Genomic DNA, 20,852 nt, shown 5'->3' on the forward strand with positions numbered 1-20,852 from the left:
CTCGCTCTATAAGAACCAAAGCTAAACCAGCCCCTTGGCTCACTAACAATACTAAACAAAAATCCTTCTCCGAAACAAATCCTGGGCAAAATGGCGTACTACTAAGAATCTGACAGACCGCCAAACCTTTAGAGAACATAGAAACATTACAAAAAAAGCCATCCTGCTAGACAAAAAGAACTTTTATCTCCAATTACAGCAAACCTCTCACAAGGAGCATAGAAAATTTTGGACTAGTATTAACAATCTTCTTTTCCCAGGCCAATCAATCACACCCAAACCACAAGGCTCAAACTCTGAGAATCCCACACAAACAGCTAATGCCTTTAACTCTTTCTTCACAGATGCCATCCAAACTCTAGCTAGCCACCTATCTCCTGATACCTCTAACCTGCCCACTTCTACAAACCCACCCCCTTTATTTCACTTACAACCAGTGTCTATTTCCTTTATTTCCTCCCTTCTCCAAAAGTTAAAACCTACCACCCCCTCAGCTGATAAACTCCCAGCAGAATTCCTGCAAAAAGGAGCTAAAGCCATTGCCTATCCCATTTCCATTCTGATAAATAGATCCATAAGTTAAGGAACTGTCCCATCTATCTGGAAAATTTCTCATATCATCCCACTACATAAAGGGCGGAACTCCAATAACTTTTCTAACTTTTGCCCCATAGCTTTACTATCCCCTATTGCAAAAATTATGGAAAAGTACATCCATAAACAACTTCTTAACCACCTTCTCCAGAACAACCTACTTGCCAGCTGTCAACATGGTTTCAGACCTTTCCACAGTACCACCACTGCCCTGCTATCGTTCACAAACTGCATCAACAATAACCGCAACAAAAACTTTCTCTCATCTGCAGTCTTCATTGACTTATCTAAAGCTTTTGACATGGTTAATCACCAACTACTCCTTCACACACTGAATTCTCTTTCACTTCATCCTCTGTCTATGAACTGGTTTACATTTTACCTTGAAAACCGTCAGCAGGCTGCACTCTGGCAAAATAAACTATCTAATCACCTTTCTATCTCCCTCGGGGTCCCACAGGGCTCCATATTAGGCCCACTCCTATTTTCCATTTATATTAATGACCTGCAATCAGCTATTCCATACTCCACCTGCATTCAGTATGCAGATGACTCTACCATAATCTGCTCAGCCACTTCTCAAACTGAACTTCAGACTCTTACCCAAAAAGCTTTCAACACTGTAGAACAATGGTTCTCACACCGCTGCCTCCTCCTAAACCCCAAGAAAACTAAACTGCTACTCTTCACACCAACCCGAAAATCCACCTCTTTACATTTCAATCTCACTTCTAACAACGGTACTCTTATCTCTCCTGAACCAATCACTAAACTGTTAGGAATAACAATAGACAACAATCTTAACTTTGATACTCACATAAACACCACAATAAAGTTAGTTAACAAAAAACTAGGATCCCTTTACAGAATTAAACCCTATCTTACACCAGTAGCTAGGACCACTATAGCCAGAACTCATCTAATCTCCACTCTCCTCTATGCCTCTCCTATATACACCAATCTCTCTAAAAACAACCTCAATAAACTAGCAACATCCTATAATAATATTGCTAGATTTGCTACAGGCTCTCCTTTTAGAACCCATCACTGTTTAAATCTAAGACATCTAAACTGGCTAGAATTTCTTAACCAGCTCCAATTTCACCAGCTCACAATAGTCCACAAGACCCTGTATCAACCTAGCAACACTCCAATACTCTCTAGCCTCATTACACCTTATAATAATCTCAAAAAATCTACGCTCCTCAAACAAACTGCTGATCAATACTACTAAACCCAACAACTCAGCAGGTGACTCCTTGTTCTCTAACTCTGTTGGAAAAATATGGAATAAACTACCCTCTGAAATCACATCTCAGACTTCTCTCTCACTTTTTAAAAGGAATCTAAAACTATATCTCAATAAACACTGGCTATGCTCCTGTACTAACCCTGACTAATTATTTTCCTATTCACTAAATCTTACCCTACATCCTTTATTATCTTCCCTTTATGTATCAATAAACAATATTATTGCATACAACATATATATGTATATTGTACCTTCTCACAAAATCACTATGAGTATTCTAATTTGTACTACTTGTGTGAAAAAAAATGCTTTTATGTAACAATTGCTGTTTTTATAATATGTGTCATAACATCTATATTAACTTTCTATTAACTTTGTATGATTTGTTGGAGCTTTTCTCCCCGGGCCTCTACTGAAAATGGACATGTATCCAGCTAGACTAGCCCGGTCAACAAATGTAAAATAAATAAAAAATAAAAATGTATTTTGATTCAGTTTGCAAAAAAGATATAAAGATATATATATATATATATATATATATATATATATATATATATATATATATATATGGATTCCTATTACAAGAATGAATGTTCACTACTTTGAACTTGTAATAGGAAGCCTCACTTCTGCGAAAGTTCACTTTAATGAAAGTGAACTTTTGCATAAGTGCACTTCACCGAAAACACAGCAGCACAGTGGAGGACTTAAAAAAACAAGCTATGTCCTCCACTATGGTGAGATAGTCACGGACCTTAGGGTTAGGGCATGGATTAGGGTAAGGGGATAGATAATAAAGCTATCCCCTTACCCTAACCCATGCCCTAACCCTAAGGTTTGTGACTATCACACCACAGTGGAGGACATTGCTTGTTTTTTATATCCCCTTACTATGACCCGTGCCCTAACCCTAAGGTCCATGAGTACTGCACGGAAGTTCAGTACAACACCCGTTCGTTGTACTGAACTTCGCGTAAGTGCACTTTTGATTAAGTGCACTTTCACTGCAGTGAGCATTCCATGCACTATTTCGAATTAGTGAAAATTTGATCTAGTGTATGGAACCCATATATATATATATATATATATATATATATATATATATATATATATATATATATTTCTCACAGGCTGAACATGTAATATATATAGTCATAAATATAGTTTGCCTGTATAACATAAGAACTAAAACCACTATTTATTTACCACTGAAAGTGATATTTTCCAGCACAGTTGGTTATTGAACTGGATAAAGATGGTAAATGGAGAGTGAATGTTTTCAGTATGAGTATTTTAGTGCACAAGTAAACAGAAGCATCATTTTGACTTTAGAGTTTTGCAAAACCAGTACATTTCTGTTGCTAGCTAAAGGAAACACTTGCTTTTGATGAGGAAAAAATCAGCTATTTCTTTTTCTCCAAGTTTGTGTGGCATCAGATATAAACAGAATTGAGAGCATACAATAGAAATGCTTGTTTTATATTAGTTTAAGGCAGGATACAAAGTGTTTGTGTTGCTACCCACTGCTGAGATCATATTTCTTGCCCAGTGGCAAGGCTCTTTCGAAGAGAGAGAAAACAGTAAGTATAAATTAAATTACAAAGTGAGACATACTTGAAAGATTAAACCAGAACTGTCCTATCACACAAATGTTAGTAAATCTTGGAAAGAAGTTGAAGTTTCTGTAGTGAGTATGTCTGCAGAAGTGGTTAAAAATCTCACTGCATATTCTGAAGTTCAGATTGATGTGACGTCATTAGCCCAGAGTTAGGAAGTTAAAAAGAATTGACACCCAGGATTAGAGACATATTTTTCAGAACTGCCTGGCAAAACTAATTTAATCTAGTGTAACAATGAGACTGTCCCTGGTGAAAAAGTACATCTGAAACCATATTGTCTAGCAGAGTCCTGATGCCTATCAGTTACTGAAGAGATACAGAAAAGTATATATAACCTTGGGTCATTCAGAAATCTCAGAGTAGATAGAATAAACATTATAAAACTTTCTGAACCTGCTGAGGCTGTAAGATTTTGTAACGGCTTTATAATGTTAAATAATATGCCCAAATTTAATTTCAGAGGCCAAGAAGAAAACAGCATTCTATATGCCTCATGGCCTTTTAGGTATAAGATCATGCCATTTGGCCTTCTTGCAGTTCCAGCATTGTTTCAGAGGCTTTTGGTTCAGATCCCAGGACCCCTATACCAGTATGCAACATCTTACCTTTCTGGCACAGTTATTGTCTCTGAAGACTGGAAAAGTTACCTTTCTAAGGTCTAAATTGTCCTAACCTCTTAACATCAACATGGAATAACATCCAATCCAGCTTAGAGTAAACTGTGCATAGTTAAAACACAATACTTAGGCTATGTGATAGGAAGGACAGGAAAGCCTAAGGAAGAGAAGGATGAAGCTCTAATTAATTAGCCTATAATTACTAGCAAAAGACAATTCATTACTGTTCTATGGTTTAAAAACATTTACTGCAAGTTTATACTTAACTTTGCCGCTATAGCATGCCGTCTGATTTACTTGACCAGGCGCAGTGCCACACTAAATGGTAAGTGGACAGAGACGACAGACCAGGCTCTCTAGAAGTTAAGAGAAATGCTGTGCTCTGGGCCTGTCTTCCTTCTGGACTTATCCAGTAAGTCAACTGTATTTACAGATAACTCTGAGGTAGGCACTGGACCAGTACTGATGCAAACAGTTAAAGGGAATGAACACCTGAATTGTTAAATAAGTCACAAACAAAAGTACTGCCAAAAGGAGATATACAGCAATCAAAGAGAATATGTAGTGGTCTCTAACAACTCTCGAGTATTACTTGTTAGGCAGAGTTCTTGTTGTTTGTGGACCATGCACCTCTCCAATGATTATTTAGAAAAAAGAATCTTAGTAACTCTAAACTTTCTTGGTTGTGTTACAGGTAATTACCATATGAATGTGGATGGGTTATTTAGGGCCTACAACTCCTCTGTCGGAGCTAAAACCAGAGATTCTGAGCTGATGGGGTTATGTAGCATGGTGGCTGAACTGGGATGGGAAGCTGATATTCTAGTAGAAGCTTATACCAAAACAGATCCAACATTTCCCAGAAGGCATGTTAATGAAGACAAATATATGGCAGAGAGCATGCTCCAGGGAGTATATGAGGAACAGCAGCACAAGAAAGAAAGAGAGAGATAGAGATTTGTGACATGAAACACCTTGAGAGGAGTTCTAGGGCAGAGGCTTGATTTTATGATGATTGTTCCTAGTTTCATAGCTTAACACAAAAAGTGGTCAAACTGAGATCATAAAACACTGAATAACAATGAGCATAAAAATGGTCTTGCAGTTCAAGGAATGCCAAATACACAAAAAAAGATTAATACTATGCAATATTTGTAGTCTAGCCACAGATTCCAATTAATATCCATTTACATGAATAATTGCTTAACAATTAGTCTTGATCCCTTTCAGTGAGGGCTTGAGGGGGCCATACCTGTCGTGTGTTTATGGTTGCTGGTAGAAGGATCTACGTTTGCCTGGTATATGTGAGAGTTAAAAGGAAGCCAGGTTGCTTGAACCTGTTAGTTGTCTACCAGGATATTAAAATACGTAGTGGTATTATCCTGAAGATGGAAAATATGACCTATTTTCTTATCTGGAAGATGAATTGTATTGAAACTGTGAGTATTATTTTTACACTGGGGGAAGTCAGTAAACTTTCAGTGATTGGCCTTTTCTTTATTCTTTATTTCTCGATAGTCATGAAGGCAGTGGTTGTTTTATTTTCATTGAATTTACATTGAATACATGGCATAATTATCTTTTTGTCAGTTGTAACATCCTGAAGTTAGAGCCTGCACATAAACTTGAAAAAGTAGACTTTATGACTAATTTAATTTATAAACCAAATCAGGTTTGTTGCAGCAAGAGTGTGTGTGTGCGTGTATGTATACATATATATATATATATATATATATATATATATATATATATATGTATGTATATGTGTATATATATATATATATATACACACACACACACACACACACACACACACACACACACACACACACACAAAACCCCTTTTCCCATTTTGCACAAGGGGTCAGGGTGTAATTTCCACAGTGACAATCATCTTGATCTTACATCACTGGGCGGCTAGCCCTGCCACAGTAGTTCATTTGTACCACTCCGTCACACACACACACACACACACACACACACACACACACACACACACACACACACACACACACACACACACACTCTCCCATACAACCAGTTTGGAGTGTCCAATCCACCTACTGCATGTCTTTGGAATGTGGGAGGAAACCAGAGCACCCAAAGGAAACCCACATGACCACAGAGGACATGCAGGCTCCACATAGAGGGCACCTCAGCCAAGAATCAAACCAGAAAACCTCTTGCTGTGAGGGAATAACACAGTACTGCACCACAGCAACCACCAAATTTATATGCATATCTTTAAAGTTTTTGGTCTGTGCTCTTGGAATAGACAGAGGCCCATGGGATATATGGAAATGATCCCTTAAGAACATAAAGTGCTTTAACTATATGGCTGAAAACTGTAGCGTGGCTAAATTTTTCTTGTAACTTTTACTAATTGGTTTGTCTGTGTGATCTTTTTACTTTTTGTTTTTGATATATATATATATATATATATATATATATATATATATATATATATATATATGTATATATATATATATATATATATATATATATATATATATGTATATATATATATATATATATATATATATATATATATATATATATATACAGAGGCACACACACAGTTTACAGCTATTTTGTTGAATTATTAGTTTGTAAAATAAGTGTGTGCTTGTTTGTTCATGTCAGTGCATGTTTGGTCAAGGGTTGGAAATGTTCAATACAGGAATATGGATTTTTGGAGGTGAGTATGGGTTTGAGATGAGAGTTTGTGTGAGATGTGTGAGTATTAACTGGTTAGGGTTAAAATAAGAGTTATGTAAGGAGATAGGTGTAGTGTAGCAAGTGTATTTGTGCATTTGCAGGTTAGTGTTAGAGAAAGAGTTAAGAAAGACGATAGCTTTTGTATACTGCACCTATGTGATGTGTGTGTCTGCGTATGTCTTGTGTAGTAGTAGCGTTACAGAAAGGTTTTTTTTTAAGGTAAGGTGTGGATTATGGTTGTAACAGGGGCAGGGCTATGATTTGGATTAGCAGACTTTAGTAATGTGATGCTTCACCACCTGCTCACTTTTCTAATGCCTAACTCTGCATTTGCCCCTAACCCTTACCCTGCATCGTATCATAGAAAAGTCCTTCCTGTAGCACTACCACTATTCAGACAAATTATGTCTGGGGTCATAAAAGTATACCATAGGTTGTTCATCCAAGTTACAGCAGGAGAAATCTCCACTTTTATACATATTCTGCATATCTGCTCATATTGGTAGCTAATAGGTTCTAGCTTATGTGTTGCATTCCTATCCTATGTGGCTAATGCCCAATTAATGCAAACATTTAATATACATCTTGTCCCTGGCTATGCATAGGTATTTGTACATCATTGTATCTGTGATGTGATAAGCAAATGCTATTTACATTGTTTAGATGGGGAAACAAGTACTACAGAATATGTGATAACCAGTCAAATTAAAACCCTTAAGTATTATACTGTAGTAATCATAACTGCAGCTACTCAGGAAAATCAGAATGAACCTGTTACTGGAAGCACCTACCTTGTATCCTTTATGTCAGGTAGCATACCATCCTTTCCGTAACAGGATGAATTCAACTTTCTAGTGATATTCCATTTATTATAAGTGTGTTCAGACAGACAAGAAAGGGCTCTGTATGTGCTAGGTCTACAATAATCTGCAACATTCTATGACAGCGAATCAAATAGAGTTAAATAAAGAAAGTGATAACTCACTCCTATTTCAGTTTGTTCCATCTAAATGGAGTCAAAACAGATACATTATGAGGTTGTCAGTAACGTGTCATAAGTCTTAGTTGCCTCAGCTGTAATCCCTCTCAAACAGCAAACTGTAGTTTCCACCTTGAGAATCAGTGAGCCTCCAGTAAGTGTGCCTTCTACAAGTACCTCTTGTAAAAAATCTTTGCAGAGATGTGTAGGGAGAATGGAAAAATATGCAACTGTACGGATTGTCTAGTCCTTGGTAGTATAGGATCATAGGAAGGATCATAGGAAGTTGCTAGGCTATTAGCCCTGAGGCCTTTACATGCCTAGCCAAGAATTTAGCCCATGTTCCGACAATTCAGCACCCTATCCAGCAGTGACACAGGTGGAATCCCGGGGTATATTTTCTGTTCCCCAGTATATTGAATTTACTTGATTATCAACTGTAAGCAAGATATTAATCCAGCTACAACTGAAACAAGCAGGAAAATAATTCATAGATTGTTAATACAGTACTAAGAAACATTTTGTATAATCTAAAGACAGGCCCACTGCCAAGAGTCTTACACACTAAAACAGTGCAGCTGTTACATGTTGTAAACTAACACAACCTGAGCCTATGATGGGAGGGTAATGACAAATCTGTTCATCTTTATTGAAAAGAGACTTAAAGGGAGAGTGTCAAAGTTTCAGCCTACAGAAAACATTATTTTTTATTTCAGCATTCCCTAGTATGTGCCCTAAAAATACCACCTACCTCTATCTTGACACTTTTTTTATAATATTTCTTTGTATTTTAACAGTTAAACTTTGCAGAGTGTCCTGCTCTCACTCTGTTCTATATAGTACTACCCAATAATCTGACATCATCCCCCCACTTCCTCACAATTTCAAATAAGCTCCTTTGACCTTTCCCCTGGAATGTTTTGGTTCCCATGGGAAAACAACAAATGTCCTATATTGTTCCAGTCAGTCTATAAAATAATTCCCACTGTATTCAACACTTGTCTTGCATAATAAGGAATAATTATTTTTCAGATGTAAATATTTCATTTGTATTAGCACCTTTTGTTTTAGAAAAGGCATTGTTTGCATCAGGTCCGAAAATATGTCAGGTGATTTTTTTTTTTTTTTACATAAATTTAATTGGAAATTGCAATTGCTGGTAGCCAATGTAATTTAATGTTTTTATCAGTCCTACCTGCACTATACATGATTGGCAAACAGGAGCTGGCATTTCTTTTAAGTTTTGGTTAAAAAAAAAACGTTTTACTCTTGATGCTAAGGTAATGGCTCTCTAGAAATAAATAGCACCATTCTTAGCATCAGGTATTTTAGCTGCCTGGTGATCGTTGTTTTCAGCTTTTTTAACTCTGAAAGTAAACTGCAGTTGCTGGTTGTCAATCACACTGCATGTAATATAATCCAAAATTGGAATTGCATGTCGTACCTCATTTGAAGTACAGTTAAAAGAAACTGCCACTCCCCATGTGCCGATTACACTGTAATGCAATTACAAACTGGATTATATTACATGCAATGTGATCAACAACTGGGAACTGCAGTTTACTTTAAAAGTTAAAGAAGCTGAAAACAGCGATCACCATGCAGCTAAAGGAACTGATGTTACCTTCCTGCTGTAGGTCAGTTTTTGATTGTGCTCCGCACTCACCTAATTACGTATAATGTCCCTGACTTTGCCTTTTATTTTCATGCTTTCTCCATAAAATGTGCAGTATTCAGCAGAAATGTGAGGAATGCAGCAACTACGTATGGCAGACAACTGAGTTTCAGATTCCATGTGCTTCAGACACTTCAGAAAATACATGCTAATGCAGAACCTGTTATTCTAACACCCTTCTAAGTACAGAAGAGCAGTATTATGATGTTCGTTCCTTTGAACCTGCCTGCTCCCATTTTTCCTTGTTCCTCGTTCCTGAGGTAAGGAGTTGAGTAGTATGTTATATTTGTTGATACACGGACAGAGAGTATATGTGCATGTGCATGAGCGTGTTTGTGAAAAACTCATATGTCAAATGGTCAATAGGAAGATGTATTTCTCTCTCTCTCTCTCTATAGATATATATATATATATATATATATATATATATATGCCATACTGTGTGCAGTCAAGCTAAATACTTCTGTTATTAAACTTAGTTATGTTTGTGTTTTTTTTAAGAAATTGATGTTATTTTATGCACTTTGTTTTTATTTATTTCTTGAAATGTAATCATGATGTCCATTCACTTTGTGGTCCATCCACTGGCCAGAACAGAAGATCAGCTAAATGACAGGTAATTAGAATGGACGTTATATACAGTGGTAACCATATGTTTATGTAATCAGGACGCGCTGTTTGTTTTGCATTAGTAGCTTATTTTGTAGTTTAGGGTGTTTAACAACAACATTTATAAATATGACAGAACTCAAGGGGAAACAGTTTATTTAATAGTTCTTGGGCCAGACAGGGTGTTCTGTATTAAAGTTGAAATATTTTAGGCAGTGCAGAGGGGAATGGGGTTGGCATTAAAAGAGAGGGAATATTAAAGAGGAAGCTCTGGGTAAACCATGGATCTCAACTGCCATGGTTCTGACATTATATTCTGGTACTGTGACATGGTTGGGTTTTGCTGTTAAAGGTGCAGCCATGCTTAGTGGGCATCATTAAGGCAGCTGCTGTGGTGAAGCGGTTAGCATTACCCCCTCACAGTAAGAGGTTCTCCAGTTTGATTCTCAGCTGGGGTGCCTTCTGTGTGGGGTCTGCATGTCGTTCCTGCAATTGCATGGGTTTCCTTTGGGTGCTCTGGTTTCCTGCCACACTCTGAAGATATGCAGTAAGTGGACTGGACACTCTAAATTGGCTGTAGGTGCAAGTGCATGTGAGAGTGAGTGGTACGGATGAACTACCATGGTAGGGCTAGCCACCCAGTGGTGCAAACCTTGGCTTGAGATTATTGTCACTGTTGAAGTGACACCCCAGCCCCATGTGCAAAATGGGTAAAAGGGGCTAAGGATGGATGGATGGATTAATGATTGGTGCTATGTTGCTACTGATTGAGCAATGTATCTTGTCTGTATTTGGAAAATACCATCCTAGGTCCCCTACTCTTCTCCTTATTTATCAACAACTTACACATCAACATACCTCAAGCCACCTGCATTCAATATGCAGATGACTCCACATTAATATGTACAGCCAATGATATATCCTCTCTCCATTCCCTCACACAAACTGTTTTTCAGAATGTTGAAAACTGGTTTATGCAACACTGCCTCCTCTTAAACCCAAAAAAACAAAGCTATTGCTTTTTACTCCTACTCATAAATCAGCCACTCCTTTCTTCTCTATAACCTCTAACAATGGTACCAACATCTTCCCAGACACTACAACCCGTCTACTAGGGGTAACTATTGATAATCATCTCAATTATGATGAACACATAAACTCCACCATTAAGTCTGTTAACAGAAAACTTGGCACACTCTATAGAATAAAAACCTTCCTTACCCCTCTGCAAGGAAAACAATTGCTCAGACCCACCTCATTTCCACCCTCTTTTATGCCTCTGTCATATATACCAACCTATCCAAAAGCAACCTCACTAAGCTCTCCATATGTTATAATAGCATAACTAGATTTATCACAAGTTCCCCCTTTAAAACTCACCACTGTCTTAACATCAAACAACTAGGGTGGCTAGAACTGCAAAACCATATACTCTTTCAACAATTGCTTATAACACAAAAGATTCTATACCTCCCTAACAACACTCCTATCTTGTCTAATCTTATTACTCCTTACAATAATCTACCTACATTACGCTCTGCTAACAAGCTCCTAGTTTTATCCAGCAAAGCTAATAACAAAGCCGGTGATTCTCTTTTCGCTAACACCGTAGGTAAAGTCTGGAATCAACTTCCTGCTGAATTATCTACCATTAATTCTACTTTTCTTTTCAAGAAACATCTTAAAAAACATCTGAAAGCACACTGGCTTTGTCCATGTACTAACCCCCACTGATATCTTTTTTCTTCCATTCTATAATCTTAACTCTATTCCTACACCTGTATCCACTGCCTTCAACTCTACTTCTACTCTCCTATAATGAGAATAAGATACATTTATTATTCCCTTTATCTAATAATTGCTCATACCTTTCTAGTGTGATTTTGTAAAAAAAAAAAAAAAAAAATGTTTATTTTATGTTTTCTGTATAGAAATGCTTAGTTCAATTTATTTAGTATTGCCTAGTTTTAATTCTGTAGAATTGTTTAGTTTAACTTTGTCAATTTCCTGTTTGGAGCTTTTCTCCCCGGGCCTCTACTGAAAATGGACATATATCCAGCTAGACTAGCTCGGTCAACAAATGTTAAATAAAATAAATAAATAAAATGCTGAAGTGCATTTTATGATTCTGAAAACAGCAGTGTTATTTTAGCATAATTTTTGATTTTGTACATTTCTGAAGCTAAAGTGCAAACTGTCTTGGATCTGGTGGTTTCCGGATATTCTGTTATTGCTTTACACACGTGAACTTCAAAGTGTTTTAGAATTGCATTAAATTAAACCTTTTGTTCACATTGGTTTGGTGTTGGGAAGTGTATTTGCGTGTTTTACTAATTGTGTTATACTTTAAGAACATGATCTTAACATTTTAAGGTGTGAAGATGTGCTGCATTTTAAGCTTGCTTGACTATTAAGAGAAAATCTGTGTGCAAAATTAGCTGATTATATGGTCATTCTAGGTAGGCACAGCAGGTGTGCAGAAGTCTGCCAGCTAGCAAGGAATACTTTAGGAGCAAAAAGAAAAATATTCTGACTCCATGCAGAATGATGAGCATCTACTCTGCCCTCCATTTTGTATATTTTAGATGCCAGGAAGTGGAGGAGAATGAAGTAGCTTAACTGGGCATGATGGTCATGGGTGATGGAGGGATTAAAAAAGTATATACAAATTTTAAGGGTTACAGTAGAGATTTTGTTCTTGGTCGTGCCATGTCACCAGTGTTTCTATGTCACTGTGATAGAATATGCAAAGGCAAACTTGGGCTTGATAAAGCTTGTGTTTTGTGAATGTCACAGGGAATGTAGCATATCATTAGCGTCTACCACCTTTTGTGAGTATAAGGGAGAGTGTATATACATATGAGAATGACAGAGGATGAAGGTGCTGGAACAATGCAAAGGGCTTGTAGGAAGAATGAGGATAGTACTATGAGACTGACAAAGGCTGGAGGCAGTGGAACAAGTAGACAAAGGCAACAGTTCAGAGAAATGCTTATGTGGTTTGGGTGATTGAACACTGTTGTTAAAAGGATTGAGAGTCTTGGCTTGGATGACAGGAGAGACCATATTACAGTGAAACCAGTTTGTTATTTAGTAAGACATGGTGGGAGGTAACAAATGTAGTCATAAAAGGGGAAGAATGAACACCTGTGGTGCATTTAGGCATCACTGGCCTCTGTGGGGAGAGAGAGTTTAGGTATTATCGTGCAAGGATAGAGAAATGTCTGAAGGATGCCAGAATTTTGGGTTGGAAGTAGCATTCTTGGAAGTTTTGCTTTTCTTTGCAGCCATCACACTATGAGAGAAGAGGATTAGAGAGTAGAATGACTGGCTCTAGCAGTACAGAGTTCAACTGGTAGAAAGATGAGGGAGACTTGTAAGGGACCAGGTATGTGCTAGGGAGAATATTTGTCTTGGTACAGAATGGACAGTGTTGTTTAGATCAAGGTTGTAAATGCACATCTCGGTGGTTGTTCCTTTAAATTAAGATGGCAATAGGGGAGTGTTGTGGATGCAGAACAATTGAATAGGTCTTCAGGCAGTTGAAAGAAAAAGACATAGAAGCAGCAGGGAGTGACTTAAAGAACAGAATCCTGGAATGAAAACTGGGGAACTGCAATGACTGATACAGAAAGGGGGATGGATGTTGTTGTTGTGATGAGGGAATGGGACATGGAGGTGCCATGGTGTAGGCTGTAGGAATGATGGAAAAGGAAAGAATGGAGTAGGAAACGAAGGCAATTTAGAGGTGGGCGCCTGGGTAGGAATATGTGGGGATTGATGGGCATTAACGAATGATGGGAGATGTTGATATTGCTGGTATCATAGAAGAATTCCACATTTACAAATTTATAACCCTGCATCAATAGAGACCAATGATACTTTCTTTTTTTTTTTTTTTTGTTAACATTTTCAACATAGGTTCATAGGCAACTACTAGGCTAGCTGCACTTGGGGGAGCCATTTTAAGCCTAGACAATTTCCCTCGGTGAAAACAAAACTTTGTATGTGATGTAAACACCTTAACTAATAACCGTTATGCCATCCCCAACCCCTGAATGTCAATAATTCTGCCAAAATGAACTTGTTGTGCTCTGATCTTCATAGGTAGATACTAGGCTATCTGCCCTAGGGCATTTATAAGCCTAGCCAGAGTGTATTTGGCTTCCGCCTCCCTATTAGATTAGCCTACTGTGCCTCTTTAAAGTAGGTAACAGAAGGTACCCTTTTAAGATTAGTTTACTGTGCCTCTGTCTAGCAGGGACACAGTAGAGATCCCAGGGGTGAATTTGCTATCTCCCATCCACGTGTCCAGATTTCGCTTGAAGAGGGTCACCGAGGGGCTATGTCTAATATGAATTGGGATTCTATTCCAGAGTGAGGGGAGCCTCTGGGAAATGAATCTGTCCCTCCGGCATGTCCTATTTATTTTTGTGCTGAGGTTTAGGTCCCTGGATTGTGTAGCTCTAAGGGACTCAGATTTTTTGAGGTGGAGCATGTCCATTAATTCTGGGTTTGACATGGCTTTGTACGTCAGGCATAGATCGCCTCTGAGTAGGCGGTAAGCAACTAAGTAGAGCTGGAGTTTCTTTAGTCGAGCTGCATAGGACATCTGTTTGTAGCCCATAATCCTCTTGGTGAGGTACTTTTGGGGTCTTTCCAGTTGCTGCAGGTGTCGGGTAAGGCACATCCCAAAAGGGGCATTGTATTCAATTATGGGCCTGATGAGAGACGAGTAGAGGGCACAATGAACTCTCTTGATCTAGATGCGAACCCTTTCATGATAAGGTGGGCTATATAGAAGGTCTTTCTAACCACTTTGGCAATGTGATTATCAAAGGAGAGATTACTATCTACGTTGGTCCCCAAATCTCTAATTACTTCTTCCGTACTTAATGGATTACCACCTATGTGGTAATTTGTGGGCAGCTTGTTTTTCCCAAAGGGGATGACTATGCACTTTTTAGCATTTAGCTTGAGGCCGTGGCTCTGGCACCAAGCATCCGTCTCCGTGAGACCCTTTTGGAGGATGCTTGTGTCAGCTGGAGATTCGATTATGGCCCCCAGTTTGCAGTCATCTGCGAACTTTGTCAGCCATAATCCCCCCGTGTTAGCCTGAACCTCAGAGAAGTATATACTAAACAAGAGAGGTCCCAGAACTGAGCCCTGTGGGACGCCACTTGTAACTGGTTTGGATTCGGACATGGCACCTGAGATTCTGACCATGTGGGTTCTATCTCTGAGCCAGTTTGCAACCCATCTTGTGATATAGGGGTTGATATTTAAGCTGGTAAGCTTATTTATGATGCCCGAGTGGGGTATTGTGTCGAAGGCTTTTGCGAGGTCCAGGTAGGCTGTGTGGACTACCTTGCCCTCGTCTATGGCTTTGGTAACTGTTTCAAAGAAATCAACTAGGTTTAAGAGGCAAGATCTGCCCTTAACAAAGACGAATCCCAATGTCTTTGTTTATCAGTTCCATGATAATACGCTCCATAGCTTTACAGACCAGACTAGTCAGGCTTATGGGGCGATAGTTTCCGGGGTCCATTGTGGCACCACCTTTGTGGAGTGGGACCACTGTAGCTGTACGCCATTCTTTGGGTACATATCCTGTAGTAAGGCTAAGTTTGAACAGTGATTTAATGTGAGGGTTCAGTTCTTCTTGGAGCTCGTGTAAGACACAGCCTGGGACACCGTCTGGTCCCATAGATGCTGTGTTTTTTGCTTTGGAGAGGGCAGCTTTCACCTGTGCATCTGTGATGTCAGGGAGGTTACATTTAGTTGGGATAGGCATTTGCTCCTTTGGGGGGGAAGGGGGAGAGAAGTTTGCACTGAATCTGTCTGCCAGGATGTTGGCTATGTCTGTAGGTTTGGTATATTTTGTACCATTATGCAACAATTCAGAGAATATCTGGGAGTTTCCGCCCATGGTCCTGACATAACTAAAGAAGGCCTTGTGATTTATCTTTAGTGTCTAGGGTAATTTTTCTTTCGAAACTGGCCTTTGATGATTTTATGAGAGAACAAAGTTTCTTGCTAATACTGATCAGAGATGCCTTCCCTTTTTGGGATTTTGCTCTGTCATGTAGTAGCTTCCTCCTTCTGTTGTATAGCTTATTTATGGCCGGGGTCCACCAGACCGGTCTCCTGTTTTTGGAGGAGTGAGTCTCCTGCAGGTGCTCATAGAATGCATTTGTAAAGGATTCTGCGGATTGGGCTGTATTATCCTCTGGCCCAGGGGCTTTGAAGGATTCCATCTCAGTCTTGAGAAGTGCAAAGTTGTCCTTTGAGAAATTCTTTGCAGTGATTTCCTTGGCTGGGGGTGGGGACGGGATATGGATGTCCAGAGAAATTTGTTTATGGTCTGATCTTACCAATGAGGGGTTTACCTCTGGTGGGGAACATAGAGTCCCCATGTTGGTGATGATCAGGTCCAATATGTTGTTCCCTCTTGTGGGAGTGGTGACCAGTTGTTCCATTGCGTTAGAGTTTATAAATTCAAGGAACCGTTGGGCAAGGGTGTTTGGGCTTGAGTAGTTTTCCCAGTCAGTGTTTGGGTAGTTGAAGTCACCCAATAACATAGTGTTTGGAGAGACCTTCATATTCTCCAGTGTTCTCAGGAATGCTAAGTGGGGTTCCTGTAATAGGGAGGGTGTTCTGTAGCAGGCTACAAACTGAAAGGCAGTTTTGCCCGCTGTTAGTTGCACATGGATGGTTTCCGATGCTTCGTGCAGTGCCGCCAACCTGGAGGTGTAGGTATCTTTGATGAATATAGATACTCCCCCTCCTTTTGTGCTTCGGTCCGAGTTTTGGGGCCAAAACGCATGGTATGAGTTATAACCTGGCAGTGCTGGGGTGCTCTCAGGAGCCTTGAACCAGGTTTCTGTTACTGCACAGACATCGATTTTCTCCATGCTGAGGAGAGCCGATCCCTGGACCATGACTCTGAATGTGTTCAACTCTGGTCTGGAACATGATTTATGAAGATGTAAATTAGGATTGTGCAGCAGCATCCAGCAGTTTAACAGAAGGTAACAGAAGGGTCCCTAAAATTATTATACTCAAACTTCTATGTTAGAATTTCACATCGTTAAAGGCTTAAATCCTGAGCAACAATCAGTTAAAATGGATTGAGAGACTGTTTACATTAAAATACTTATTGTAGTTTATTGTTTTGTATTGTGAAAGCTTGACTAAAAATCCAGATTAACTAGATATTACACAAGGGTTTCACTATTTGGTGTTATGCCTCAAAATGCTCCTGATTGTGCAATATCTGTACACTTAATGTGCGCACTTAATCACGCTTAACTGTGTGTATGTACACATTAAATTCCATTCAGTTTTTGTGCCCAGTTTTATATTGGAAAGCGGGAGAAGTGGTGATGTCAAAACTGCAAGGTGTGGATGCAGAAGACTGAAAAATGAGTAGACAATCCCTCAACCTTCCTTTCCTGTCAGTCTTTCTCTGTTTTATCTTCCTGTACAAGAAGCTCTTAATTCAGTTTGATGACATTTGTCCTCATTCTGTAACCTGGATGTTGATCAAGTCATTGCTCATGTTGTAAATCAAGTTAGTTTCCTGTTATGTATACTTTGATTTCATTGAATTTGTAATGGGCGGCACATTGATGCAGCAGGGTGTTGTCACCTCATAGCAAGAGGTTCCACTGTTCAATTTTGGCTGGGGTGCCACCTGTGCAAAGTCTGCATGTCCTCTCTGTGTTTGCATGGGTTTCCTCTGGGTTCTGCAGTTTCCTTCCACATTCCAAAGACATGCAATAGATGGATTGGACATGCTAAATATGCCATAGGTGTGAGTGTGCATGTGAGCGTGTGGTGTGGTGTGGATGAACTACCGCATCAGGGCTAGCCACCAGGAAGTGCAAACCATAGCTCAAGATGATTGCCACTGTTGAAATGATACCCCAACCTCATGTAAAAAGTGGGGAAAAAGGTCTTGTGATATATATGGGTCTACTTCATCTGATCAAAAGACCATTTGATCGAAAATTCATTTGATCGAAAACCAGTATTCAAGGCATAAAACTGGGATTTGTCCCCCTCCCCAATGTCGTGCGACCCTGGAGTTGGTATATATAGTTGGGTGGGGTGGGGGGAACAGCACCCCCACATAGAGGGGTGTGGGGGGGGCAAAGCCCCCCCACCTAGTTTCCTTTAAAAGAAGAAAATAAAACAAAAGTACAGATTTTAAATGAAAATAAGTGGGGGGCTTCGGCCCCCACACCCCCCTAACTATATATACCAACTCTGGGGTCGCATGACATTGGGGAGGGGGACAAATCCCTGTTATTTGCCTTGAATACTGGTTTTCGATCGAATTAAATTTCGATCAAATGGATTTAGGTCAAATGGTCTTTCGATCAAATGAAGTAGACCCATATGTATAAATTTATATATATATATATATATATATATATATATATGCTTTGGTGGTGCTGCTGTAGCGTTGTTGCCTCATAGCAAGACGTTGTCTCGTTCGATTCTCAGCTACAGCGTCTTCTGTGTGGAGGCATATGTGAATGGGGCGTGCCTTCGTTGAAGGTTGTGCGGCTGGTAACCCGGTATGTAAAAATCCACTACCAATCATTAGCGGACCGGAGTTCCGCTGTGGCGACCCCTAACCGGGAAAAGCTGAAAGACACAAACAAATATATATATATACGTATTCTGTATACACACATGGAAAGAAAGATAGAGAGAAAGATATAACTAAGTAGATACATAGATATAGAAAAATATACTGTAAATATCTATTTGTATATATAAAGACATAGATATGGATATAAAGATATAGTGAAAAGTAGAGCATAGCGTAAGCAGCAGATACAGTGTGGACACAACATGATTGACTTCAATAATTGGCTTAGTTTCTGGGGGGTTCAATATTTGTCAGCATTGGAGGACAAGTTAACAGGCTGCATTACTTTGAAAAGGATGGTCTGCACCTGTCTCCCCTAGGCTTACGAATATTGGCTAAAACTTTATCCTCTGACTTAGACCCTTTTTTAGGCAATGCCAAACTGACAAACCTACTGACATAGGAAATAAAGCCCAAAGGAAGGTGTTACTGGTCAATGCTAGGAGCCTAAAAAAAACTCCACACCCTAAAAGCTCTGCTCATTCTGGAGAATATAGACATCCATGCTATTACTGAGACATGGTTTAAATCCACAGAAAGTACTACAGCAGTGCAAGGCTTCAGTGCCTTCCACACATTTAGACCATCAGCTGCACCAAGGACAAAAGGTTGAAGAGTCTCAGTCTATATTAGCAAAAAGTGTAACTCTGCATTGGTTAAATAGGACAATCCCCTGGAATTTGTCTATGGTGATCTGCACATGGTTAAAGTCTCATACCGTATCCTACCCTGTGTCCCTAGAATCCCATAGCTCATACCTTGACCTACTGGCATAGCTCTCAACTGTAGAGATTTTCACAGAATGTTCAGATTTTTGCTTTCTATTTTTGGTCTGTTTCTCTTAAAATTTGTGGTTTTCTGATAAATCACTGAGGGTCGAAGTCACTAAATTATAGCATACATTTGAATTTCTGACTTGATATCCTTCAGAAAATGCTTGCTAATACAAATCCTGTTATTCTAACTACTTTCGACATTTATAAGAGCAATATTTAAAATCTGTCCCCATTTTTTTGGCCTCTGTACCCCCATTATTTTAGGCTTTGTCCAGATTTTTTGTGCTAAGAGGTTGAGAGGTATGCTACTGGAGAAACTTGACATTAAACTAAATACCCTATGCATGGGAGACTTTAACACAGGTAGGACAAGCAGAGTCCACATAGAAGGCACTCCAGCAGAAAGTCGAACCAGGGAAGCTTTTGTTGTCAGGTGACTGGGAAACATACATTGCACTTGTACTTACAGGCATCATGATTCCTGGAGTTAACACAAATAACCTTGGCCAGATAGCATGCACACCCACCAGCGGTTCAAGCATATTGGACCTGGTACTAACCAATATGAGAGAGCTCTGCAGACCCCACCCCTCAGTGTCACATCCTCACTAGTGAGATCAGACCACAAAGGTGTCTCAATTTAATAACCTTAGCAAACGCTGTAACAACTAAAAACTATTCTAAAGCAAACTACACCCTGTTGCATGATAGTTTATCAAAATTCAGTGTCCCTCCCCAACCCAAGTTCACAGCAACCTATGCAGAATTGTTCACAGAGACCCATACAACCATGTGAATGGCTATATAGATGCTGCTCTACCTACTAGAAGTAAGCTCAAAGCAAACTCTAAAAACAAACCACAGTGGTTGAATCCAAACCTTAATAGCATATATAAAAAGTAAAAAGTCTTGGCTAAAATCAGGAAGACCAACTCCCATAATGATAGGAGCTCTCCAATTAAATTAAACAGGAAACTAAGAGGGCTATTTAAGTCCAACAAGACCAGTTATGAGGTCAAGACAGCTTTGCAGGCTAAAGACAACAAAAAGGCCTTCTACAAGTATGTCCAAAACCTCTAAGGCAGTTCATATCAATGTGACGAACTGGTGACCCACTGCCAACTTCATTGAACAGAACAACATAGTGAGTTTGCTGGCTGACAAATGGAGCTTAAACTTCACTCTCCCATCTCTCCCCTCCATGAAATACCTAGTAGCATACCTCCCCAACTATTATCAGGGAGCAGGTCCTGGCGTAATAGGTTAAGGCGAACAACACAGCCTTAATGGGCCCTGCCTCCTAAATAGCTGGAAATGTGACCTTTCCAGACCACTTGAGTCACTTTTCCAC

General features: G+C 39.2%; 1 protein-coding gene across 3 annotated transcripts in view; it reads left to right on the plus strand.

Moving 5' to 3' along the window:
• LOC122793577 (cytosolic phospholipase A2 gamma-like) overlaps positions 1 to 20,852 on the plus strand; it is a 1,122,344-nt gene that overhangs the window by 19,643 nt on the left and 1,081,849 nt on the right. Inside the window, exon 2 of one of the 3 annotated variants that reach the window (XM_044061746.1) lies at positions 9,510 to 9,714. The exons of the other annotated variants lie outside the window; for them this stretch is intronic. The gene's annotated coding sequence lies outside the window, so the exon portion shown is untranslated. The remainder of the gene's footprint in view (positions 1 to 9,509; positions 9,715 to 20,852) is intronic. 3 annotated transcript variants of the gene reach the window in all.

Source organism: Protopterus annectens, chromosome 2.part0, assembly GCF_019279795.1.
Source record: "Protopterus annectens isolate FY-2018-M chromosome 2.part0, PAN1.0, whole genome shotgun sequence".
Lineage (NCBI taxonomy): Eukaryota > Metazoa > Chordata > Ceratodontiformes > Protopteridae > Protopterus > Protopterus annectens.